This window comes from Botryllus schlosseri, chromosome 11, assembly GCF_051294905.1.
Source record: "Botryllus schlosseri isolate E-star chromosome 11, Bs_hap1, whole genome shotgun sequence".
In the NCBI taxonomy this organism is placed as follows: domain Eukaryota; kingdom Metazoa; phylum Chordata; class Ascidiacea; order Stolidobranchia; family Styelidae; genus Botryllus; species Botryllus schlosseri.
The window spans coordinates 967,718-995,480 of NC_137246.1; the positions used below are offsets into that span (position 1 = coordinate 967,718).

The following is a 27,763-nucleotide window of genomic DNA, read 5'->3' on the forward strand; positions in this document are numbered from 1 at the left end:
TACGATGTACCATTGGTGTGAAAACTATAACGACCATTTTGTATGATAGTATGTTTAGTTGTATTGTTGTGATGACTCACCACTTTTCGTTAGCAAAGTAGATTGATTTGTGTGTAAGATGTAAGCACCGTAACTAGAAAACATATACACTCTGTTGTTGTAGTAGCTGATTTATTGTTATGACATGGACATATCCTGAAGCCTTGGTTTGTTGTCTTACGAAAGATGAGGCGACCTCGGTGTCGTAAATTGTGTTAACTAAACTCGGATGGATACCACAATTGGGTTGGACTTACACGTGGTATTCGCATACTGTACACATACAAACTTTTGTGTAAGCAACTCTGGTGTTTCTGTTAATAATAGTTGTGTGTTGAACTACTTGATTATCAAGATACATGACCAACCATTCAGACAATAAAGTTCTTGAGGTATCGAAACAGTTTGTAGAGTCAAACCAACCATTCTTTAGTTTCGTAATGTGAGAATATCGAGTAAAGTTGATTACTTTGTGTCGTAGTTTTGTAAGAGTTGTGGGGGTCTCATGAAAAAGTAACTAGTTGACAAAAACAAAATATTGAATGAAGGTTCGTCTGTTGTTTTCATAAGTCAAGAGAGTGGAAATTGTTGTTGTTGTTTTTGTTACACTAAATCGAAATAGTGTGAAAGCGTCACCAATCATTGCGTATGTTCGTAGCATGGGCATATCGAGTATTTTCGTGTAACATGAATATATTTCATATGTCTTCGGTAAGAAATGAGTTATGTGGGATAATAATTAGTGTCCTACAGTAAAACTTGTTGTGTTTGATTGAATACTTTTTTCATCATTGTTTGTTGTTGAAAGACGGGCGAGTTTACATTTAAATATAGTAAGCAGAACAACTCAAGTAATAAATTTTACTAGTTTGAAAATCGACAACGGAAAAAATACCGATGAATGGAGTAACACTATCAATATGAGTGGTATATTATTTTTCGCGGTATGCACCAATATTCTAAGCATAACTTGTCAAAAATTTATCATGTCATAGAAAAGTAGTCGGTTGTTATGAACTCGAAACAAATGTACTTTGATTATCACGATGATGGAAATTACGATCAACACAGTATTTCGTAAGTGAATGTGTATCGTTTGGTATGTTCAGCAGTCACTAAATGACAAAAATAGCAAACTGATGCAACCCGGTAGTTAAACGATACAGTTACAAGTTGGATGTAATCTTGATTTACAGATGACAGCTTGATGAGTATTGTGATGACATTTACTTTAGCGAATGATAACGGAAAAATTTTCGATTGCATTGTCGGTGTATGTGTTAGACAAAAAATTCTAGTACACCTAACTATAGGATACATTTGGCAAACATCGTACAAATTGTGTCTTTGTGATGGTAACGACTTTCGGCGGTTTGGTTTCATGTCGGGAATTGTTATTTGAGGGTTCAAGAACAATCAATACTACAAATGAACAACAATGCAAAACACGTTTAGCAAATAACAGTGTAGCTAGTACTTTTTTTGATATTACGATTGTTGTGCACCAGACATTTCTAACTGAATTGAATGCATCTAGCAAACATATTCCAATTTACTTTTGTAATGATCAAAGTATGTGAAATGGTGTGAACGGATTAGGTATTATGCAAGCGGCGGTATGTCAATTCACCTAGTGTGATATCTTGACACCGGATAATGTGCGAAAGTGTTTCAATTCTCACTGCTGATTACGATGATAAAGTATTGTACCGGTTATTGTTTAACAAAGGACATTGTTGTTTCATCTTTAGTCTTGGTTAGTAGGGACAATTACATTTGTAAAATATTTTCTGATATTCGCGATACGCAGGGTGATATGTACCAAGGTGGAATAATTTTCCATTCAAGAACATTTCAGACACGCATAGTTTTACAGCTTAATATGTTAATAACATTGGTACTGAAAAGTTTGTTGCTGTCATAACTTTCAACACAACACCGGGTCTAATTAACGCGAATAATTTAATAATCAAGTCATGATCAACTATTACATATGTTAAATGTGTCAATCCTTATGTTTACAGCATGATAACTTTTGATATAACACCTGTGTTCGATTGTAAGAAATGAATTCTCAACTACGATGGTCAGACTGTCAAATCTCGTATACTCAAACATATTATGTTAATCTCAAGTCGCCGACACTGAGAAGTAATTACTTTTGTCTTACCAAATATACCACATAGTAATTTCTTTGTCTTGCGGAATAGTAACGACTTTTACAGCGGAATAAAAATTACGAGTTGGTGGACTATGAATACAGCCGAACTTGCTATGGATTTTGGATTGTGGTGATTACTCGCGTAGTCTTGTCTACTTCTCATAAGGATACTTTTTGCTTTGGTTGGGTAAGTTACAAACGGGTTGACTTGACAAGGTTTTTTTTTTTTTGTATTTTACTCTTTTGTGTATGGAAAGATGTTAAAATGTTGAGACGTAATACTATTTCCGTTCACTCGATTACAACAAAAAATAACCTGATAGTTTGTTCAAGGTTTCGACAAATAGATTGAAATATCCCGATTTAACTCATCGCGTCGCAACTTGATCACGGTATGCACAAGTGGTTGTCAAGTTAGAAATATTTACAACAGGTGGTATTTCATTGACTGATTCTATTGTGTGTAGTAACACATTAAAATATCGCGATAGTATTTCTGAAACTCTATTTTACAAACGGAAACGGAGTCATGAATAGAGTTGTCAGTTTCAAGGATTGTTTCAAAGTATAATCTTGAAATGTTACTGGGTGAAAGTTGGTAGTCATGTTTGTCAAACCTATTTCAATTCGCCCAATGTCAAAGTCCAAATATTTCATTCTGGATTATTTGGATTTATCTTTAGTACATCCCGCGAATGGATTTAAAGTTGGGAAATTACCAAAATGATTGAATATTATCGGGTTAGATATAGTTGGTATTGATTCTATAAGTGTTAAAACAGCGGCGTGGAATGTGTGAATGATCCGATGCGGGTGAATGTTGGCGTCAGTAATATTCAGGTTACGTTCGATTCAACAGATCGCGTTAATAGGATTTGAGTTGGGTCGAATCAATACATTCAAATACGATTCAACTTGATTTGTGTAGTGAGTTACATTTCAAGTTGACAAACTAACACATCGATTGAATATTTTCATGGATCTTATCACGCAACTAAAGTCAGCTACTTTTCGCGAGGTGTGAAACATATAGCGATCGCGGGTAAGTGACAAATTGTTGGTTTTCGAATCACCGTCTGCGACCGTTCTGGGACAAACTAATTACCGAAATATTACCTTGTGAGCGGGTATGAGGGATTGCTATGTCTGAAGCATTATCCGGTGAGTGGTCGTCGGATTTTAAAATTATATCACACCCTTTTGAATAAGCGTTCACTTCACAGAGGATTAGGGTTAGAGCGGAAATAAGTGACAAGTTGTCGCTATTCAAGTTACCGGCATTGGTGGTCTGTTATTCGTTACTTGTTAAATCTTACCAGCGAAATCAAGTTCTGTGACAAACTGATTACTAAAATTTCACCGCGTGAGCGATCGGTATGGTTATGACACCAAGTCGTGAAAGATGGTTATGTCCGAGACATTATCTTGTCAGTGATCGCGGGGTTTTGCAAATATTTCACACCTTTTTGAATAAGCGTTAACTTCACAAAGGATATCGGCTAGAATAGAAATAAGTGACAATTTGTTGGTATTCAAGTCTCGCCGGTGGTGTATCTGTTATTCGGCACTTATTACACTTATCATGAAATTAGAGTGAGAACATAAAGCATCAAGTTGTTGTTTTCGAATTTTGATGTCGAGGTGGTAAATTTACGCATTCAATTACAATTCAACTTCGGTTGTGTATTGAGTGATAGATCGATATGTCGGAAGTGGTATCTTGTGAGCGATCGTAGGATTTTACAAATATTTCACATCTTTTTGAAGTGTTAGTTTGCGAACGCGACTATTGTTGATATTCGAATCGCCGTCTGTCGCACGCACTGCGTAAATCCTCTTACAAGCCACGTTTCCGTTTGTGCGGTTATTGTTGGTGACTATTCAACACCGCGCGAGAGATGCCTGAAAGTGCGAATCACCGCCACGCCCGTAAGAACACATGGTAAATCACCACAGAACCCGTAAGAATACACGACAGGCGAATCACCGCCACCGCCTATAACAAAAAAGGCGAGTCACCAACACGAGTTTTCGCGGCGAGTCACCGACGCAGCCTATACCTGAAAGGGCGAATCACGACCGCACCCATAAGAACACATGGCGACTCACCAGCGGAAGGGGGGTCTAAAAGCGCGATATGCCACCCCGGGTTTCGCGGCGAGTCACCAGCGGGCCCATAAGAACCCCATAGCCGCGTGCGACCGATCTATATAACTACTTACGGGAGCGCAACTTAATGAACCAGCGTTCCGGCGCTGGGCATTTTTACGCTAACACCACCTTGACATAAAGTTTCGGACAACATGCGACTCCTGTGAGTTGTATGCGTTGCCAAAATGATTGGCGGCGATAAAACCTTGAAACAAAATAACCGCCGCATGCTGGCTAAAACGTTCGACATTGATATGTCCACTGTCCATGCGCCGAAATGACCAGCGCCGAACACGCAATGCCCGCAGCTTGAGCCGCATGTACCAAATGAGAACTGCCGAGGAAAATAATGAGCCCCGTGTCGAAATGCAAATTTGGAATCGTGTTCATCTCTCAGAAGGAGATATTCTTTTAGTCTCGACAGGTTGCAGACGATTCCAATACATCTGGAGCAACAACAATCTTTACCCAGGGTTATCCAGGGACACTTTTCAAAAATTTCCAGACTTACAATAGCGGAGTAAAATACGGAAAATTGGATGAATTTGTTGCGACTTTGTAATTGGTTGACTAAAAAAATTTAAAAAGTCAACTTTCTGGCTCAACTCCCGAAAGTCCCGCCGGACCGTCACTTGAGTACTGATTTCCTATATATCAGTTGAATTTAACATACATTTAACCAAAAAATGTTTAAAAAAGGATAAAAGATAGAAAGATTATATTTGGGCGTCCTCCGAGGACACAGAAGATCTATCATTGCGCGACTGAAAATAAATTATGTAAATATTATACGTACAAGTAAGCGATAGGTCAAGTGCGGTAGCGACCAAAATTTATTCTCTTCGCGACCAATAATTCAAGAATCACTGGCGTAACGGTTGGCGTTGCCCGCTGCAGAAAAACTATTGGTGGTAAAACGTTAAATATTAATAAATCGAATGTTTGGCACGCAAGCTGGTAAAAATTTGACATTTTTTAACAATTGGTCACACTGCACACAAAAGATGGCCGACCCCTGCACTATCAAAAATTTCGACCGACATGTGACAGTCATTTTCGACCGAGGTTTTCTGTCTGCCGATCCCTTGGCTGCACAGCACTTCACGGAGTCGTATGTTGGCCGAAACTTCACATGTCTTGGTGTGTCGTGCTGAAATGTTGGATCATAATAGTCACACAGCCTTACACTATAAAAGCATCCCAACGACCTCAATTGATATTATACCCTTTTCACAGATTGCCGAATACCCTACAGCCGAAATCTTCTTTAACTTATGCATATTCACGTCAGGGATAGGCTACAACAATTATCATCAATTGTGCCGGAGCAGAACTGTTGACGATATAGTGTAATGGTTATGCGTCAGGCTTCTCGAGCGGTAGGTCGTGGGTTCGATCCCCGGCCGGGTCATACCAAAGACTCGAAATTTGGTATCCGCAGCTATCCTGCCAGGCTCAGCAATCACCGATAGCATGGAAAAAACGGGTGCGCAGACTAGATGACCCCATGGGGCCGTCAAAGCATCTCTATGGTGCAGGCGAAAAAGAATATCATATCTCTCTCTCTCTTTCACATTCAATCAAGCAAGCAGACTCTACTGGATAAATCGGAGCTCAGGATTACTGTACCCCGATCTGAGACATCACCTAAGCCAGGTGGGTGTCAGATTTCAAAAACTACTCCAAGTCGTTTCGACATCCTCATATCTTTTCATGGTATCGCAGTCTTGTGGTGCATTGATCTGAATAAATTGCTAATAGTAAACTGAACTGATATTAATATTGAAAAATCTGGCGACAAATCGCTCGAAGCACGATGAAAAATTTCATGTTTATTAAATCTCTTAAAAATACTCTCTATACTTTGTATGTTGAAATACGTAATTTGGGCCCCTTCGAGCTTTTGCTTGGCCCATCCAATGGCGAGTTTGGCGTGAGGCAGTCATAACCCTTAGTATACAGAGCAGTTACCTTTTAAACCACTACCCGTATTTCAGACACGGGCGTTGTACGGCCCGCGGGCCAAAAGTGTGGCCCGTCAAAGCATCTCGATGGTGCAGGCGAAAAAGAATATCATATCTCTCTCTCTCTTTCACATTCAATCAAACAAGCAGACTCTACTGGATAAATCGGAGCTCAGGATTACTGTACCCCGATCTGAGACATCACCTAAGCCAGGTGGGTGTCAGATTTCAAAAACTACTCCAAGTCGTTTCAACATCCTCATATCTTTTCATGGTATCGCAGTCTTGTGGTGCATTGATCTGAATAAATTGCTAATAGTAAACTGAACTGATATTAATATTGAAAAATCTGGCGACAAATCGCTCGTGGCACGATGAAAAATTTCATGTTTATTAAATCTCTTAAAAATACTCTCTATACTTTGTATGTTGAAATACGTAATTTGGGCCCCTTCGAGCTTTTGCTTGGCCCATCCAATGGCGAGTTTGGCGTGAGGCAGTCATAACCCTTAGTATACAGAGCAGTTACCTTTTAAACCACTACCCGTATTTCAGACACGGGCGTTGTACGGCCCGCGGGCCAAAAGTGTGGCCCGCGACGCAACTCTGGCCGGCGGCGAAAAGGTCCTGGGAATTAGCCCAAAACCATATTTTATGGTAATGTGTGTACTTAAACTATTGGTTGTATAAACTGGACCGGAAATGCCTTTACTTGCAAGTCTAGTATATTTATGTACCGTGATTACATAAACCTATGTATGTCGTGTGAGTAATCCAGGTTCAGAATAAATTAGCCGTTACGTCGAAGTGAAGTTACAAATCACTGCTTCCATATTGAAGTTCAAATCTTTTCTAATTCAAAGCTTGATCATATCGTCCTGATCATGTATATCGTAGTTGTTCTTCGTTGACCCGCGAGTGCCGTACTTGTGCGCTTTTGACTCCGAGGTGAGGAAGTCGTTGAAATTTTAAGGAAAGTCACCGCAATGGAATTAATACATAAACTTGGCAATTTCTAGCATGAAGAAACAGCAACGAATAAAATATACGGACACCACTAGCGGTGCAACAATTAAATTAACCGATAAATCAATTCAAACAGAACAATTAGGAGTTGTAGATGAGAAAAACGAAATACAAATAAAGGACAGTGAATTATACTGATTTACTAAAACATGACTCGTCAAAACAAATATGCCCCAAATAACTATAATTTGCGTTGGTTTACGAAATAATTTTGGAGCCCTTCGCATTTGGCCCTCGGGGCCCTAGTTGCACACTCCGGGCTCAGGTGATTCCGGTTAAATTCGCTCTGCGAAAGTCTAGTTTTCATTATATTGCCGTAGAAATCCATGGTGATGGTTTCGCTCTCTATCGTTCTGTCAGTTCATAGAGCTTCATTCTTATGTTCTATCAAAATGATGAAGTTTATATACAACTTCTGCATAGAGACTAAGGGCAACATCACCAGTGATGGGAACATCCACCTAAAATGAGCATCAAAGATTTACGCACTTTGTCGTGATAGAGAGGGTGTTAGAAATTCCCTGATGTCGGTGTCATGCAAGGTAGACGGGAGGCTCGATATGACAATAAAGTCTTCAAAGCAAAGAAACCAGGAGCAATCAGCTAATAAAAATAAATGTAAACTTGGGGAAAACATGAACAACAACACACATCGTCATGGATAGGCTTTACCACACGTCCTCTTTTAAGAGGATTTGTCCTCTTTTTTGACTTTTTTGAAAGTGTCCTCGGAGGACGCCCTTTTGTCCTCTTTTTTGAGATTTTGTCCTCTTTTTTGAAAATTTAGGTCAGATTTAGAGGAAATTGCGAGTGATATGCCGCAAATTAGCGCAGAAGTGAAGCTCCGGCGGGTATTTCGGAGGGAAAAGCGGCATTCTTTACTTCCATTCAGTGTGCATGCCTCCTCTTTACATCGCCTAGGCCAAGGTGGGTGTCCGATTCCATAGACAACTCCTAGTCGCTTCGACATCTTCCTTTCTTTTCATTGTATCGCCTTTTTGTGGTGTATTGAACTGATAAAATCGCTAATAAACCAATGATGATGATGATGATGATTTTAGCTCTGAGCGAAAGAAAGACCTTTTTTTTTTTTTTAGTCAACCGATCACGAAGTGAGAAAAATTTACCGGTTTTTGAGAATTCTTCTCCAGTTTTGCATGTCAGAAATTTCTGAAAAAGTGTCCTCTTTTTACATTTCCAAAATATGGTAAGCCTAATCATGGAGCAATCAGAAATAAAATATAAGGACGTTGGAAATGCAATTTAGCGGTAGTAGAAACATTTCTTTTTGAACTCATAATAATTTAAATTACGTAGATTAGATGGTAACTTATTCCTGAGGGTTTAATTTCAACTGTATTGGTCACCCGTGACCCGTTAGCTATGAAAATACCCGGCTATCAATCAATATCAATCAATAATCGTCACATTATATTTTCGGCTATTCCGTAATTCAAATCACCGACGCCGACGAGTTTATAACAAACGATTTTCGCCCGTAATCCCAGTCCAAATACCGCGTAACCATTTTACGACCTCCGCCGCGAATCCAGGCTCAAGTTCGTATCGAAGGCGGGTCCTCGCAAAACAATGGAACGATAAGCGTAAAAATCGATTTATGACGCATGTCGACATTTTCGTTGTTCTGCCGTCGCTCCGGTTTTCAAAGGCGAGATGACCTATAACTACACTTTGGGGATAATGGAGTTTATTTTTGGTCATTATTAAGTGCCTTTCCATTAATAAAACTTCAACTAGGACTTGGTATGTTTTGAAATGCATTATTACACTATCATTAGTCAGTTTCGACTTGGAATATGCCAGATTCATGAAATGTTGCTGTGGTGTGTCGTGAACTGTAATACGCGTCGCATACACTGTACTTTTCCGCGGTATTTAGGCAAATAGTTGTTTCGCTGCGGTTGCGCATTTAACAAATGATTTATCTTGTATCTCGCCATAAAGTTGCGTCACTAAGAATAGCTATGCGATACCGTTATCGGCGTTATGTAATGTATCATTGCTGTGGGATCGAAGAAGTATGTCCATTTTACACATTTTGAGAAAATTCACTTTATGTAAAGTTTCAATTTTTCATTTTGTTTCGCCCTTATCTATGTCGTGGTTAACTTTGAAACAATGTGAAAAACATTAACATGGTCAAGAGATGACCGAAAAAATATCGTTTTTAAGAAATCTTGATTATCTAAATATCTATCAATTTGAAATAATGGACATAAGCTACTTTGGTACCACCACAACGATATGTCTATTTAGCCAAGCTCCATCTTGCCCATTTGAGAAATGATTTATCTACAGTCCCCGCATAAATCTGTGCCACTGAGAAAAGGATTGGAACTATGCTCTTCAATATTGTTATGTTCTTCTAAGTTCCAAGGAAAAGAAAGTCTTTAGTTTGGGAATACTGATGCTGTAAAGGTGCTCGGCCTTATTTTTAGGCAGTTTTCCAACTGATTTAACCTTTCACGGGAATGTGTATAGGCTATACAAGTGAAAGAATATTAAATCTTGTAGCCAATGTTGAGGAGACCTCAATTGAATTGGTAGGGCGGCTTCCTTAGTGTATCAGTGATTTATATCCCTCTATTTCCGTGTAACAGATATCCTGTGTCAGTAAAAAGTTCTAGAAACTCTGTAATAAACTGCAACTGCCTTTATCTTCTAGGATTGATTTACTGAAATCAGTGAAATGTCTGACAGCTGTTACTATATATATCGATAGTATGGTTTTTCCATATTAATAAAATGCCATGACTAGCCTGTGTTACTATTTTTGAATCAACGTAATTATGAGCATATAGCTTGTGAATGTTTAATAGTTGGCAAATCACTATACAGTTATGATCTACTTGGTGTATATCAATGGTTTTAAACTTGAAAAGGTATACTTTATTAGTGCGAACTCTATATTTTCTCTGTTTTTTCATGCACTTAACACACGCTGTACTAGTATATATACTAGTTATAGTCGCCTGGTCCTATCAATTATGCGGAAAAATCAATGAAAATTAGCTCTCCCTTGAGCAATATTGTTATGAGACTTCTGCATAACTGATTTTTTGAATATGAGTTTTAAATCGTTGTTTCAATCAGTTTAATATCCCTGAAACATGATTGAATAGGCGTTGTGAAATGTGGACAAAATGCATAATTATGGCTGAAACCACAAGCTGAGAAAAACCTATGCTCAAGAGGACTCTTCTACTACTGATGACATGTATAGCTAAATTTATCAGACTATACCTTGTCCTGCTATACTATGGTAGTTGTGTTTCGATTAAATGCAACTTACCTGGTTTGTGCTCTGAAATACCATGTCCAACAGTCCATTGACCCACATTTGAAGAACTGGCATCCTGTCCCTGTATTTTTCCAATTCCCAAAATGGTCAAACCAAATTCAATCCTGCCATCAGAGCCATGTCCATCGAACTTGTATACAAATTACCGTTCTAGTTTTGACGGTCAACTAACTACTGGTATTTTGAGCAGCTCGTAGTTGCGGATTTTCAAAAGTTGGTAGTTCTAGTTCTAGTTGTGCATTTAAAAAATGTAGTTGTTGAGCAACCATATGGAAAACTAGTGTCGTCGTTTGGCGTGAATCATGATACCGGTGTTCTGTTTTGTGATACTTCTGCAGCCATTGCTAGCTCAGAGTCATCACTAGTGGAGTAGCCAAGGGGTGGGCTTGGGGGTGTCGAAACCCTCCCATTTCAGCTGATCTGATTCTGGTAAAAAGGAAATTAATGAACTGCTTTGGAATTAAATCTAGTTGTGTTTTAGTTAGTTAGTTGCGGATTTTTAAGGGTCCTTAGTTATAGTTTTGGAAAGTCAGCGGCTCTAGCTGTAGTTCAACGTTTTTTGCAATGATGTGGCACTGCCAAAGAGTTGGTTAGAAAAGTACAATGTTAATATTCCGCTGTGATAGTTATGATGATGATGATATCAAAATTTGAACTGGTTCAAAGGACTAGCAAGCGACTTGATATTTTCTATTGTAATGAATCGCTGTTATGTACTCTAAATATCATCTTCAACGATGCTACTGTAGTTTGATATCTCTGTGTGATAACTTGCTCTGTGAATTGACGGTTATACATGAGTCAGGTTGAGATGAGTTAGGCCCTTTTCATACCGGATTTACGAAACTCTTTCGGGAACAAGTTCCGAAACAGGCGATGTTCACATAGAGAAAAAATTACCGGAACAGTTCCGGGAAAAGGACGCGTTCATACCTATTTAGAGTTACCGCGAACTTATGTTCACACAGGTCGTGTTTTCGGTAAATTCGCGGAAAATTATGGCCAGTATGAACGCGATTCTCCGTAACTGTTGATAGTTACGAAACCATGTCTGTGGGGTGTTCCAGTTGTAATATGCTTGTGGAAAACAATGTGGGAGAGGCATATACGTGAGATGCGGAGAAGTTGGCTCCAACTTTTAGCTATGGGATGTTGCGGATATGCCTTCTCGAACTGTATGGGACTCTATACTCAATATCTGTATCAGTTATAGAGCCCGAGTATGTTCCTGACTTGTATATTATCAACCGAAGCTGAGAGCAGAAACTGAAAGCCAGCAAAGAGGATTGAGTCCTGGAATGAAAAGAACCACCGATCAGGTGATCACATCTGCGTACGAGCCTACGAGGTACGACAAAGTCAGTTTATCTTTGTGATTGCTGTATAATGGTTTGGGTAAATCTAATCTTATGTACACTGTACAGAGAAACCAGGGAAATCGAGAAATTCGTGAGAGAAACATTTGGTATACTCTGCGACGAGCTTCGAGACCATAACGAAAAGCAGCCAGCAAATTACACGAACTCAATTTCTCTTGCTTGCTGAGTAGCTGTCGCTCTTTAGTGGCTAGCCAATGAAGCCGATCGTTTATAGATCCAGGTAAACATCAGATGTATTTTAAGAATGCAACTGTCACAAGTTGATTTTAATAAAAATTGCTGGTGCCTAGTAGGGCTAGCCACAATGATTCGAATACTCGAATCTGAATCGAGTATTAACATTATTGATTCGAGGCGAGTAGTAAAATACTACTTTTCGAGTAGGCTACTGAAATTATACTACTAACGAGAATTATACCATAGTTTTGATAAACTTTACCACTGAGTAAGCCTTGAAACCTTGATTGGCCGTGTCGCAACATACGAGATATAGTGCAAAGCTACGAACGTTGCTGGAAATAACACATTTCCGAAGTCATGACCATCCCATATAACACTGTCAAGCAGTGCAATGAAAACGGTATGGTCGAAAAAACATTTAAGTATCTTTAATGTGACGGACAATAGGTGTTATGTTCTTTATGGTGGCATAAAAAGTAGCCTACACATTTGAATTTTTGTCATGGTACATTGTGTTGTGATGTCATCATGATGATACTTGACTCGAAGCGTAATAAGTGATTCAGAATTGAATCACTCAGGTACTCAATTTTGCCCAGCCCTAGTGCATAGTAATATTTCTATATTTGTCATGTCGGAATGTCAGCCAGTTTTTGCGTAGCATACCACTGCAAAAAGGTCAGACAAATTTGGTCTTGAATCATTATGTCAGAAAAAGAAGTCTGAAAGACCAATTGTTCTTGCCAAGTAGGCTACTTTCTGTCTCAAAAGTAAGACCCAAATTGATGGAAAATAGACTCAAAACTGGAAACTGAGCAGTCAACATAATGACTTGACTCGAGTCATAGAACCGTGAATCGAACTCGGCGCTCTGCTCGATGAGTTGGACTCGGTGGTAAATTGAAAATGACTCGACATTAATCTAGTCAAAACTATTGAAGTGGGATCGACTTGTGACTTGGTTACAACCCTGCTCACTTATTTTAATGAGACCAAATTTGTATATTTTTGTAGTGTAGTCAGGCAAGTACATCAACCTACTCATTTAGTTACTTTTAGTTACTAAAACTAAGTAGTTCTAGTTGTGGATTTGAAAAAGTGAATAGTTTCTGGTTCTAGTTGCGGATATTTGAAAGTGAGTAGTTCTAGTTCTAATTGCTGATTTTGAAAAGTTGATAGTTCTAGTTCAGGGCCGGCCAACCCGTGGCCCGCGAGTGAATTTTCGAAATAAGTAGTATTATCAAAAATGCATTGCACAGATTGTGTATTTGCAAGGCCAATCAAAAATTTGATTAGTCTGGCCGCAACACTTGAGATGTGATGACTGAAATATCAGTTCCGACGCATTGGTAGATCTATGAGCCAGTCACATTTTGGTAGATCTTCGTACACTACAATAAAGCAGAATACTTTGAGATAGATTTATCAAAAGTAAAAATTTTCTACACGGTTAGCGCAACATGTTGTCACTCGATTTCTTGCTTTTAATATTGTTACCCCTTTGTGAAAATAAAAGAACGCCTAATGTATCAGATTGAGTCTAACAATATTCTCGGTTACAAGGCAAAGTGTCGTTGAACATATGCGACCTTGCGTTTGCGCTCTCAGAAAGACCGTCGACTTTGAAACCTAGGCTCAAAATGATTGCCGCATGTTGGACGAAGCTTTCGATATCGATATGTTCAGGTGCCGAATAGTCCAGTCCTTGCAAACCGAGCCCAGCGATATACACCAGGCTTCCAATATAGTCCAGTGACAATATTAATAATTTATCACTTCAAAAAATGTTCGCGGCTAGTGGCCCGCAAAATAGTTCGTCAATCGAATGTGGCGATTTGGCTGAAAAGGTTGGCCACCCCTGTTCTAGTTGCTAGTTTAAAAAATTGAGTTCTAGTTAAAATTGCGCATTTCGGAATTCCAGTACTTTATACAAGTCTGAGCGCTGTGGGTGGATAAAAAATTACCACAGCAACATTTGTACCAAACATGCATTTGCTGCATTCAAGTTTTTCAGGATGACTTCATGATTGGGAGCCAGAGGGTTGCGTACTAGCCTACATAACTGATGACGCAGCCTATCCCTTTCAGCCCCGGCTCATGAAGCCTTTTCCTTGAAACACAGAGCATAAGCTAAAGCTAGTTTCAAATATGTAATATAAATTTCCTTTCTGCTACCCTTAAAATTCACAATTGCTTTTTCAGAAACTTGGCAAAGCACACTTGAAGGTTGAAAGATTTTGGTCGACTGAAGGCGCGGATTTTGGTCGACTGAAGGCGCGGTGTTCGGCTTTGCTCAGAAACTGCAATCCACTAAGGGCAGAATGATACAGAGGATGGTATACCCAATGAAGACAAGACCTGGTGGTGATCCAAGTATCGCTGGCCCAGACGTCGGAAATGCCCTGTGTGACTTTCTCAATAAACAATGCTCTAGCTTAACCAGATGTGTTTGTGCTGTTTCATTTTATTCATGAGAGAAACTATAACTTAATGCACACGTGCACAGTTCCACCTTTTTCATCAGTATCCTCCATCTAGACCTGCGAAAAGATCAGATTAAGTTACACTTGCCTAACATTGCATAACAAAGGAATCACTTGGTTGCAACAAGAAAATGAAGGCATAGGGTAAAACCAAATTATGGCTTGGATGATGTACGATGGTTTACCAGCCCGTTGGTACAATTTCAATTTTGGTTAGTGATTGAGAGCTAGGCCGGAATGGAATTGGTGGCAACGTCACGCAGGATTTTCTGTTTATTTGCGTAATTATTCTATATAGAAAAGCTCTCATCACGCAGGATTTATTTCAAAAAATGAACCGAGATTCCATATAGGGAGCTAGGGAAATCATTCTCTGCTGCCACTATCAAGGCAGATGTTACTGAATCCCCTTTTCAGTAGGTGTATACCACGGTGACTAACCTACGCACAGCATATCCGTGGTTAGAAACTTGCCTTTGATGTAACAAATTTGGTAAGGGTTAAGATCACCTACCAAATTAGTGTTGAAGTCCTAAAGTTTTTAGGCAACTCACCCAATACTGCATCATTTGGAGATGGTGTTCTACCTTTTTAGCCGTGCTGCTCTGTTTACAAAACCTCACAAAAAAGAAGCTGACTAGTAGTCAGTGACTAGGTATTGTGAGCTTACAGAATATAAATCCAAGAATAATGCATTCCCAACACCATTACACAAGAAGACCAAAATGCCGCAGGTAGCTGACCTCGAAATACAAGCAGCCTGAATGAACAGCGCGTTACCGTAACTAAAAGTTTGATTGACAGCGTTCCGGGAACCCAGCTGCGCCATTCGTGTTCATACTCAGTCGGTCCCGTAAAAATCTCCGAAAATAAGCGCGTTCATACCGCCCCGAAACACCAGTGTTATGTTCACATAGAGGGGTTCCGGTAAACATTTTCGAGAAATGTTATTCCCGGAACCCCGGTATGAAAAGGGCCTTACAAAATTATCTGACTGGAGTACGATCTGGCTCTAATTGACATTGAGGTATTGCCACATTTTGCGATATTTTTTTATCTCGTTTATGATAGCCTCGGGCGTTATGACTCAGGGGTGCTGGAATACTTCCTGACGATAAGTAGCTAATAGCGGATTATATTTTTTATGTATTGCAGATTTTAGGCAGTTATCAGATTTTTAGAGTAAAAAAATACTTGAATCTGGTAAGTTGACGTTTTCTACAGATCTGGATGTACAAGCTTTGTCTATTAAAGTTGACAGATTTTCTGCACAATTCAGTGACAGTTTTAGTCAAATGTGTATGATCACAAGCAGGATATTAAGATTTCCGGAAGTCGTGGTAAGACAAAATATTGCCAAATGTTAATAATCTGATTTAGTCTGATTTAATTTTGTATGCCAGTCCAGGTACTAGCATCAACACTCAAAAGAATGTGTCATAATTCTTAAGATTATAGATGACAAATCCATGACATGTGTTAGTTTTCGTTATGGCCACTCATCATATTCTCAGTGTTGGCATGGATAACTACTATGGCAGCAGTCACTTATTAAACGGTGTACTGGGTCATTTGGGCTAAGCTTCATAGGAAATTGGGAAGCAATTTTGAGTACTAAGGGATTGAGGATCTCCTATTTGGAAAGGATATGCATGGATGACTAGAACCAATCCGATATCAGAATTCTTAGCTGATAACTAGCACCTTCACCAATGACCCGATATATTCCGGCGCTATTAAAATAATATAAAATGATGGACATTTCTAAAACTTTCGTGGCATTTATGGGAACAGCTCTAAAGTGTAGGGTTATTCAAAAATATCTTCTTTTTTTTCGGATTTAGGGTATTCGCTGATTAAACTGTTGGGTTGCCTCTATAAAACTGCTACACTCCAAATTTGGCTTGTTTCCAACTGGTAGATGTGAACACACAGGAGTTGGAAAATTTGAATTTATTATAAAAAATGAAAAATGTTCTTTTAAATTTTACTGTCAATTACATGAAATTTTTTAGTTGTGTGAAAAAACGATGCAAAACGAATTTGATGCAATTCCAACCCATAGAGGCGAAGTTATTTGAGTTTTTCATTCATAATTCTGGGATTACCCACCGTCCAGTCTATTTTTGCGAATCCCAAATTTTCAACTGCAATCTCTTTGCTTATCCAGTTAGAAGTGAGCCGAAAATTGTTGAGCTTCGTTTTTTAGACAACTTCAGTTAACCAATTTCGGCTGCAACACCACTGGAAATATTGTTATATTCTTAAATTACCTATTCTGTAACAATGTTGCAATTAATACAGTGCCTAATTTCATTCCAATTTATATGTAGCTCACAGCCTCTCTAGATCATGTCGTTTTTTTAGTAACTATAACATTTTTTCATTCTTCCGAAGACGCTAGATTTCAAGTCATGCTGGCCTGGGTAATCACTAATGATGGCCTGTGAATCCCACTTATCTTGTCACAAGAAGACACTTTGATATTTTGCTGCAGTCAAGTACAGAAATCAACCTGCATCTTACACCTTGATATTGACGGCATTTAATCAGGGGGACAGGTTCTGGGTTCTAAGTAACCTATTTATCATTGCAAAATAATTGTCACCTTGATTGTTTGATTGGGGCACTGCAGTTGAACTAATTTTTGTTTGCTATTCAATGAGTTTCTATGAGGAAACCCAATGATTTTTGTAATGTTTTAATATTTATATTTTTGTGTCGCCATCAAAAAGCAAAACAACCTTATATCTATCAAGAGATCATATTTTCATGATAGGAAAACAAACCTATGTCGTATGTCCACCTTTGTGATAATCCTATCTGGAAATAGTCTTTCTTTCTGGCCATCTTCTACTTGTCCAGGTAGTGTACACATACAATATGTGAGGTAGAATGAAAACAAAAGTGGTTTATGTGCGAATGTAGGCCAAATTATGGATATAAACCTCTTTTGATCCCCTGTATGACTAAGGTTTTATGAGCATCAGTTAGGTTAGTAAACGATTGGTAATCTGATGCCATGTGTCATCTCTTTGTACTGTAGCAGGGGTCCTAAGGCTGAGTAAGACAAATTCAGGGGCAATAAGCATGTGATTCAAACCTGGCCGGGATGCCGTAGTGCAGAATAGAATAAAGTACAATTACAGAAGGAGTTTATTATTCCTTGCAAATTTGTTTTTGTGTGAGATTATGTTATGTCCACATATTAAATCAAAATGTGTACCTGTACCTATTATCAAACCTATACCTAGCCCTTAAGTTATATGTGAGCGTCTAGTCACCATCACCCATCAGCGGCATCATTATAATTTACTCCATGGTTTTTTCGTGATTCAATTTCTACCATCCGTAATTTTGTGGATGTCTTGGAATTGTGATGTATGGTATGGTAAGAGGTTCATACAGTACAGTGCCTTTTCGCAAACATGCCATATTGTCCAATTCTGTTTTTGTAGTGCAATTTTATTGATAGTTTTGTAATTCATGATATTTTTATTCAGATTGTTCTCAAATTGAGAATGCAAGCCTAACTTTTTTTCTGGTGTGGTAAGTTCAATTACATCAGATTACTGTGTGAGTGTGTCGGTTATATTGTATAGGCTATCTTTTGCGATCAAAATCATGTGACCAGGATCATGCCAGTTAATCTCCTGCAATTGATTTCGTAGGCTACTGTAAGCGTATTGGCTGTACTGCCTAGTGCCCACTGCATGTGTCACATATGTCAACACCTTGTCAAGAAATCAGTCAGCATAGGTACCTGCCCACATTACATAAAAAAAACGATTACTCATGATTTATGTAGCTGTCTTCCAATCTTCAATATCCTTACACCAGATTATGACACTAGATGTATTGTTACAGACTCCTTCACCCTGTCAAGTCTATAACGTTCCAGAATGTATTTAGCAGGGAGAGTTGTTGCTTTCCTGTGCATGATTGTTTTCTATTTTAATACAATGAATCCGTGAAAACATGCTCGTTGCTCATGCTCATTGCTCATGCATCCGTCATCTTGTTCTGATATTTCAGAAGTGGGACGCAAATCTGAACATGCAATTTTAAATTCTCAGTGTTTTGTGATAGACATATTTATATGGAAATTGAGTCCCTTCACTCACCATTTATAGGTATACTAGAGAGGGTGGATTGAAAAATTGGATTTCAAAAAGTGGTCTTGATATATTATGGTGCCAAATGTCAAATAAAATACTTCCATCATGATTTTGGGCTCGTTCACCCTCTAGTGGTCACACAAATTCTCTAAACGAGTTGAAAATAGCTAATTTTGCCATATTTTGATAATCACTTGCACTAGAAAGCTGGTTTGGGCTTAAAAGATGCAGAAGTGACATGTTTCTGTCTCACTTCACTAGAACTTTGTTTTAAAAATGAACAGTAGAAAGTTACAAGTAAATAATGCAAATTACTGATCTTGTATAAAAGTAAGATTTGACACTGATGCAATGACTGTGTGTGATGTCAAAAGCTTGTGATGATTGATCTTATGGCTGTGAAACATTACCCATCAACTAAAACTACTTTTGAAAATTTATGCAAACTATGAATTTATTTGATTTGATATATATTTGGCACCATATGAAGACCACTTTCTGAAATTCAGCTTTTTATTTTATTTTTCACTCTACCCTAGTATAGACAAGCCATATTGAGTGTACTGTATAAGTCAACGGCCAACAAAGATTTCATGACTACCAATCATACTGTAAACAATCAAGTGCACTGTGCACCCATCAAGTTTGTTAGCATCTGTTCGCCATAAATGAATTGAGAAATATAGTGGGGTGTACTGCACAGTTTTCAGAGCAGGTAGGCATTTAGATGTGTTCTTGATCTCGTATTGATTTGCTATTACTTGTTACATGGTTGAAGGGTTGGGCATTTTCCGAACTTGAATTGATTACAGTTCTGTATTGTTTAGAATGATCGGCTAGCCATTGTGCTTGGGGATATTATTTCAAATGCGAACACATTTGTGGTCATTACACACAAAGCAATACCAGCAGCAGCCTTGGAAAGGTTAATCTCAGTTTCTATCTCCTAATCATGCACGCTATCTCGAAGGAAACATGAAGTCCAGCCGTAAGTTGACAATTGTCTACATTTAAAAATATTGTTTCTTGTACCTTGCTGGTTCTGAAGACGAACAGAGCCATATGGTTTGTGATGTGGTGTTAGATTTGATACTGAGAAAGATCTGCCTATATCACTCATGGTTGATCCCAAAATAATGGTGATGATTATTGATACAGCCGTTGTTCCCAATGCATGGGTCACGCTAATGTGATTCAAACCTTCCAAAGCAATTTCCTTAATAACAATTATCTTTCAAATATGAGTTATGCTTAGAATACGCATTGATATCGCTTCATATCATGAAAATCGGAATATCATCGGGATTTTCACTGACAGCTACAGTACCAACCTACTAACTGAAAAGATGAGATTAGCAATGAGAACTCTATAATTAGTTACGGATCCAGGGTTAATGCTAAGGTTGTTAATATGGAAGTTGTGCTACAGAATGAAAATAATTCTGCATCCAATTCTCAATCACCTTGGGTTCAAATTCTGTAATGGACTGTCCTAATTTACCGAAAAGCAGCACATTGCTCGTGGTATTATTATTGAAATTGGGGTTTAGCGATGAATAATTAGTCGCAATTATTTTGGCTTGCAGTTGTTTGTCCCGAATTATTTCTTGCGTCTCAAATATGGTGTGGGCGCAAATTAAAGTTGTTAGTGTGGAAAATATTGTAGCAGCAGCTATTTTTCTATGAAAGCCGCCATATTCAAACTGGGGCTTAACACGAAAAGTACCATTACAGTAATTGGTCACTGATATTGAGGTAACGCGGCATCACCTAAAGTCTGGTATTTCCAGTTGGTAATTACGAGTGTCGTTTGGATTCATTGCAGCTGCCAGAAAGAATATTTTGAATAAACGTTCATTGATCTGACCAATTATTGATGCTTTTGCGGTTGGCCCCCTTGTAGTATAGGTTGCACTCTCCTGATGATGGATTATTATAATCCTTGTGTGTATTATAAATCATGAAATGTATGTCAACCAGAGCTTGTCAAAGTAGTCAAGAAAACTACTCAAGTAGAAGTAGTGATAGCGATGACAAAATGTGCTCACGTACGAGTAGATTCTGTAGCTCTCCACCTCCAAGAAGCTCTTTCACACTACCTGAGTAAGTAGAAAAGAATTCATAATAACGTTCTCATAAGTGCAATACTGCACTTCGATTTTAAGATCGACATACATGTGCTCCCAACAAAAGAAATTAAATTAATTAATTAATAATGCAAAGGGATTAGATGCCATGTACAAAATGAAATAGCATGCAAATTCAAATACAATTTTAAGAAAGCGGAAAATATATTACCCATCTCCTCTTAAAATTAAATTTGGTGTCGGTTCCTGTGTCTCTCTCTGTCTCGTGGGAAGAATATAATACTTCTACTTTACAAACTGGAAATAGCGAAGGGTAAGTCGCAAAATAGGCCGACCTAGAAGTAGAAGAAAAATACATTCACTTACAGTAGAGCGAAAACTACTTGTGAATAGTACTTCACTACTGATCACTTCTAAGAACCCAGCTCAGATGTTGAAAGGCTAGTTAAAGGCCTGAATTGATCTGTTTTCAGGCGAGAAAGAAGGTAAGATCACAACTGTGGTGGCCACGCCGGGCCATGGCCAGGAAACGCAGCAACAAGTTTCATATACGGATACCAAAGTCATTGGAAATGGGTCGTTTGGGGTCGTGTACCAGGCCCGGTTAGCCGACACCAATGAGATGGTTGCTATCAAGAAAGTATTGCAAGACAAACGATTCAAGGTAAGCCGTCTCATTGTACCAACTAGCAACTACCAATCTAGACCAGGACCAGTGGTTCCCAATCTTTCTTTTCTTCATTCCCCGCTTCTGATGTATTCCTATTCTTCATTCCCCACAACCTAAAATGCTCCCGCCAATAATCTTTAATCAGACTTTGTACTCGATAATGGTAAAAGTTGTGATCCCGCCAATCTAAACAGCCAACTCACTTCTGGTTTTTTGTTGAAAAGTTCTAGTTCTAGTTGCTGTTTTTTGAAAAGCTAGTAGTTCTAGTGCTAGTTGTGGATTTTGAAAAGCGACTAGTTCTGGTTCTAGTTCCAGGTTTTGATAAGTGAGTAGTTCTAGTTTTAGTTGCGCATTAGAAAAATAATTGGCAGAAGAACTTGGAAATATGTGTCGTTGTCAAGCTTGAGACCCCATCCTTTTGTAATGCCATTTATATCTCTTGGCTCCAACTTGCAATTCAGTAATTTGTATTACCGTAAACCGGGGTAACATTGGACAATTCTCAACAATTCCGCTTTGTATCTTGGAAATGCTAGGGTGTGGGGGAGGCAAGTTTTGTGTTTTTTTGGAGTCATCGAGCAAAGATTAGAATTAACTAATCCAAAATCTTCATGGTCATAAATAAGTACCTTATTTTTGTAAATTATCCGTGTCCAAATTTACCCGTGCATGTGGGGTAACATTGGACAATGTAGTTTTCTGTATGCCTTTACCCTCTATTGTTTATGAAACATCGTAAATGAGGCTTATTTGGTAAGAGTTGATGTGAGCAGTGACTAAAACTGAAACAAAATAGTATATGTCTGACCTATTGCATGATTTTTACCTAATCCCCCCCCCCCAAAAAAAAATAGGTAGTTTATGAAGGCTAATGCCCCCTTATTCATCCCTTTACTCAATTTTCCCTCATGCCTTCACTAATTGGGACTTATAATAACGTATGGTGACAATGGGGTATCCCACTGACAGTGTCAGCAATCGACAGCAAACACTAATTATGTTAGCGTGATTTATTGCCGATTTCAAATATATTACTGTTCTAGAAAAGATATATTTTCCCTTTCCTATGTCCTCTGAAGGATATATTTGTCGTAATTTACGATATCCCATATTCAGCAGGCGCATCTTTAGGAGTATGTGATAAGTTTTTGAATTGCTTACACCCGATTGCAATCTCTCAGCTCATTGCCTACCCATTTTTTCATATTTTGGCAAGCTCTTAATTTATTAACCTTCTCATTCAATTTTAAGAAGCCATCAGCCCGGTCATAAGGAGTATAGTTGACGATACCCTTTGACACTGATGAAGCAGCCACTTTCCAGAGCTCTAAATATTACATTTTTCACTGTCCAAAGTTGCCCCGTTCTGATAAAATTTGACGGGGTAACTTTGGACATCACATTTTCTTGTATTGATCTAAGGGTGAGCCCACTGAGATTTTGGCCATGGATTAAGACTACTTAGAGGTATCTGCTGCCACGTTTTGAATCTGTGAATCACATGCTATCTATGTTTGGCTGTAAGAAGTTTATTGGCCATCAATTTTGACGAAATTGACCCCCTCCATTAATTTATCGATGTTGGGTCAAGTTTATCTGGTAGTGAAATGAATCCATCTTTTATAGAGACTACTTGTGGTACTGTTGCCTCATGAAAAAGAATTGGACATCCAGCGGCAAACCTTTTTCATCAATAACCATTTAAATCTTTTACTGCTTAGTGTCCAAAGTTACCCTTAAGTCCAAAGTTACCCCGGTTTACGGTATCAGTTAATCGATAATTGTGATTCAGTCAGTTTGTTGCGGAATAGCTTCTACAAGTCTGTCTCAATTATTAACCAGTTCCGTCTTTGTACTTGGTTGGTTGAGTCGGTTGGTCTGTTTTAACCTGTTCAGAATAATGCTGCCTACACAGCAGTAGCTGTGTCTGTGAACTAGTTCCTGGACCTGTTGTAGCTTCTTTGTGTGTCAGTTATTTGTTTTCTTTGTCTTGGACTCATGAATTTGGCAAATGTTTTGCAGAATCGCGAACTCCAGATAATGAGAAAACTGGACCATTGCAATATTGTGAGCCTGCGATATTTTTTTTATTCCAGCGGGGAGAAGGTGATGCTCGTTTCATTTATATTGTCACATAGTAGGAAGATGAATTTATGCTTCAAAGAATGACTTCATGCTCGCCTGATCATGCTAAATAAAAGGTCAATTTTCACAGACATGTTTTCGATTGTCCAATGAAATAATTGATAAGAAAATAATGTTGTTTTGTTTGATTTGTTGTTTATTTTGATGACTTTGTCAAATACTCCATTGCACTTTCTTTTGTGTTGGTGGCCAAGCGCAAAAGGTTTTGGTATCAGTATTTATTGATATGACTTCTTGAACAAGGCTTTAAAGAATCCCGGTTTGCATTTCAGAAATGTTGATCCATATTATTGTCATATTATAGTTATTTTGTAGTAACTATGTAATTGTTTGATTACCTGAGTCAAAATTTATCAAGACATGGTTCGTGAATGTTGCAAGAACTCAAGGTATCGCCAATGATTTTTAAATTATTGTGTCTGCCCAGTCATTCGAAAGCTCTAGCACAGGCTACCGCCAACAGTTCTAAGATGAGGTCGATTTTGATATGTGGGTTAAGTTGGACAAATTGAGATTACAATTTTGCTCTTTAATGGACTTATCTAACTGTGAAGATAGGTTTGGTAGCGTTTGGTCTTTTACCTAAAGTGGAATATTTGTTGCGTGGCAGAAAGATGAACTGTACTTGAATCTTGTGATGGAATACGTGCCGGAGACTGTCTACCGGGTGGCTCGCCAGTTCAGCAAGAATAAAACGACGATTCCTATTCTATTTGTCAAAGTAAGTCTAATTGCTGCGTGTATGTATCTACGGATCGTGATTTTTTTGAATTCCTGAAAGTGAGAGAACCGAGGTAGAACTGTAACGCAGACTCGGATAACTATATAATTCCAGTTATCTTATTTGAGCGAATTGCCGGTAATCTTGTCCTAATCTAGTTTCTGAAATGTTCCTTATGCTCTAATTGTAATCTAATTTGCGAATTGTTTTCATGGCCTATTTCAGTTCTATTGAAATTTTTGGTTTCCTGAAAATGCTAATGGGAAACGAACCAAGCTCTGTGTACAGTAGGGCTCTTCAAAAATGACTTCTTTTCTCAAATCACACTGGCTACTCGATAAAATTGCTAGGTTACCTAATTTAAGCCTACACACTAAATTTAGTTCAATTCCAACCAGTAGCCGCATTGCTACAGGAGAAGAAGTTTCTATTTATTTTATAAACATAAATACGGTAACAAAAAATTTGAAAATTTTCTGCTCACCTCATGAAAGCGTTAGGTTGTCTATAGAAACGATGTTCACCAAATTTGGTTGAATTCCAACCAGTACAAGCGGAGTTATGGCCGTCTAAAAATTTGGATTTGAATAAAATAGTATTTACGGTGGGCACCACTATAATAAATAATTAAAGAATGGGTCACCGTAAATACTATTTTATTGATAATCCAAATTTTTCGACGGCGATAACTACGCTTCCACTGGTTGGAATTGAACCAAATTTGGCGAGCATCGTTTCTATAGACAACCTAACACTTTCATGGGGTGAACAGAAAATTTTTGAATTTTCTGTAATTTATTTTTATATAATAAATAGAAACTGTCTTCTGTAGCAATGCGGCTACTGGTTGGAATTGAACCAAATTTTGTGTGTAGTCTTAAATTGGGTAACCTAACAATTTTATCAAGTAGCCGGTGCGATTTGAGAGAAAAAGTCATTTTTGAAGAGCCCTAATGTTCACGAATACAGTAATTCTAATTCTAATCTTTAGAATTAGAACTAAAATATTTGTGTAGTTATAGTTCTAAGTATACTCTAATTTTGAAAAACTGTTGCGAAACAATACTAGTGTGGCGTGCAGACACTCGCCATTCTCGTGCTTTTGAGAATGAACTTGTTACGAAGTGAACTTGATTTTTGTTGAATTTTTTTTTGATAACTCGGAATCCATTTTTGAGGTTAACGCGAATTTAGTAATTCTAATTATTACATGATTTTGGGGAAAAGGATGTGTAGATGGCATTCTAATTGTGATCGAATTTCTATATAATATCGTGGGAACTTGTTCTGATGTCGATTATTTTTGTCAGTTGTACATGTACCAGCTCTTCCGCAGCCTGGCGTACATCCACTCTTGTGGCATCTGCCACCGCGACATCAAGCCGCAAAACCTGCTGCTGGACCCGGAATCTGCTACGTTGAAGCTCTGCGATTTTGGCAGGTGGCTCACTTTTATTTGTGTACCTTTTGTACGACCACAAACAATATAATGCCACTTCTCCATCACATTATCGATGATTTGGTGTTTTTTCGGCCATGCCTATTTCATTGCATTCTGTGACCATGTTGTGGCTTGATTATGACTACACAGATATGTCATTTTCATGAATGTCCGTAGGTGTGATGTACTACACGTTTTGTATCATGCGACGTGGATGATAATATTGGAGCTCTAGCTCTACGTTCTAAATCAACTCTTAGTGACATGGAGCGTGTAGTTTTGGTCGGCCCTCTCACAAATCGAATCATAGTGCTCCGCTCTAATTATGATGTTGGTGGAAATTGAAATTCGAAGTCGAGACATTGGCCTTATGCTGACTGTGTGGTGGTATTCAACGTCGCATTATTCACGGCTAATGCGAGAGCTTATTGCAGCATTAATTGTTTGCAATCAACCTGCGTCGTCCATCACGAGTCATTTTTGTTGTGCAATATTTCCTTGTACTGAACAAGAACTGTTTGAGCACCGTAAGTTTGCTTTGAAGTTCTGTAACTCTTAGCACGGTAGACCTATGCCAAAAAAACTGTTAGCATAGCGCAGGTCTGAATGTCATGTTTCTAAAAAACCTTGAGTGAATCATTCAGGACAAATGTTTCATACAAATTTTGAGTTTACCGTGATGGGACATAACAAAATTTTATAATTCAGAAAAACACATACAAACATTTGCAAAATAAAAAGTCAATGAACAAGTGTTATAACTGACAACAATCTAACAAATTTGTACCCGGAGATAATAGAGATATAGATGTTTTCTAACGGTCAAACCATATATTTTATGGAGTTATCGGACGAAACATCCGATCTTTTGGTTGGAACTTGACAAACAAAAAAACACTCATTATCAAAAGAAAATAAAATCGAAATTTTGCAGATTGTTTGGGTGAAATATGGCCTTGAGGTGACAGCAGAGATACAATGTTGATTGTTGATATTTCCAACCAGAAAAAAAATTCCAATTTTTGCAACTTTTTGACTTGCTAGTCCTCTTAACACGTGTTGGAACTACTTCAAGTGGAAATAGAAAACGCAAAATGACTAATGATGCTAGAAATTCGTGGATAAGTAAATTTAGGATTGCCGTCATGCAACCTGGGCTATTTCGCACAGTCGTTATGCCAATGTCACTCGTAAACAGGCTGGGATTATCCGCTTGATATCATGCTGGAAAGTATCTGTAGGCCTCATACTTCATTCAGCATCGAATCGCTCGACTACCGGGATTTGCCCACACCTAGTGCTCGTAATTTTTTGTATGATATCTATTCTGTTTTGTAACGCGCTGCCCACTTTCAGTGCAAAGCAGCTTGTACGCGGCGAGCCGAACGTGTCTTACATCTGCTCGCGTTACTACAGAGCGCCCGAATTGATATTTGGCGCCACCGATTACACGCCCAGCATCGGTAAGAAATTGTCGTCGTAAAAAGCAAGGCCCGTTACTAACGCTGATTACGTTTGACAGATATCTGGTCGGCCGGATGTGTCCTCGCCGAACTTTTATTGGGTCAGCCCATATTTCCGGGCGACAGTGGAGTCGATCAGCTTGTGGAGATCATCAAAGTAAGAATGCTGTTGTTGTGGTCTACCAGTGTTGGGATCAAGTCACTACCTTCGAGTCACGAGTCATTTCGAGTCATTGCACATTTTGACTCGAGTCAAGTCAAGTCAATCGATTTTCGAAGGTGATTCAAGTCAAGTCAAGTCACTAGATTTTTTGGGGTGACTCGAGTCGAGTCAAGTCAAGTCACGAGTCAAGTCAAGTCACGAGTCAAGTCACGTTTCAAGTCAAGTTGCCTTTTCGAAGTATGAGGCATGC

The 27,763-nt window shown here is 38.5% G+C and overlaps 1 protein-coding gene and 2 long non-coding RNA genes across 6 annotated transcripts in view; 2 read left to right on the forward strand and 1 right to left on the reverse strand.

Annotated features, from left to right (window-relative positions):
• LOC145449566 (guanine nucleotide exchange factor subunit RIC1-like) overlaps nt 1-27,763 on the forward strand; it is a 243,314-nt gene that overhangs the window by 141,349 nt on the left and 74,202 nt on the right. The gene's annotated exons all lie outside the window — the stretch shown is intronic.
• Nucleotides 11,506-14,666, forward strand: LOC145449582 (uncharacterized). Of its 2 annotated transcripts, none has more exons than XR_013918295.1 (3): nt 11,506-12,021; nt 12,088-12,262; nt 14,425-14,666. It is a non-coding gene; the product is annotated as an uncharacterized LOC145449582 (long non-coding RNA). The 2 variants fall into 2 exon arrangements; XR_013918294.1 differs by having other exon boundaries at nt 11,512-12,011.
• Nucleotides 14,654-15,684, reverse strand: LOC145449581 (uncharacterized). Of its 2 annotated transcripts, XR_013918292.1 has the most exons (3): nt 15,376-15,684; nt 15,260-15,310; nt 14,654-14,762 (listed from the first exon to the last, which is right to left on the reverse strand). It is a non-coding gene; the product is annotated as an uncharacterized LOC145449581 (long non-coding RNA). The 2 variants fall into 2 exon arrangements; XR_013918293.1 differs by having other exon boundaries at nt 15,220-15,684.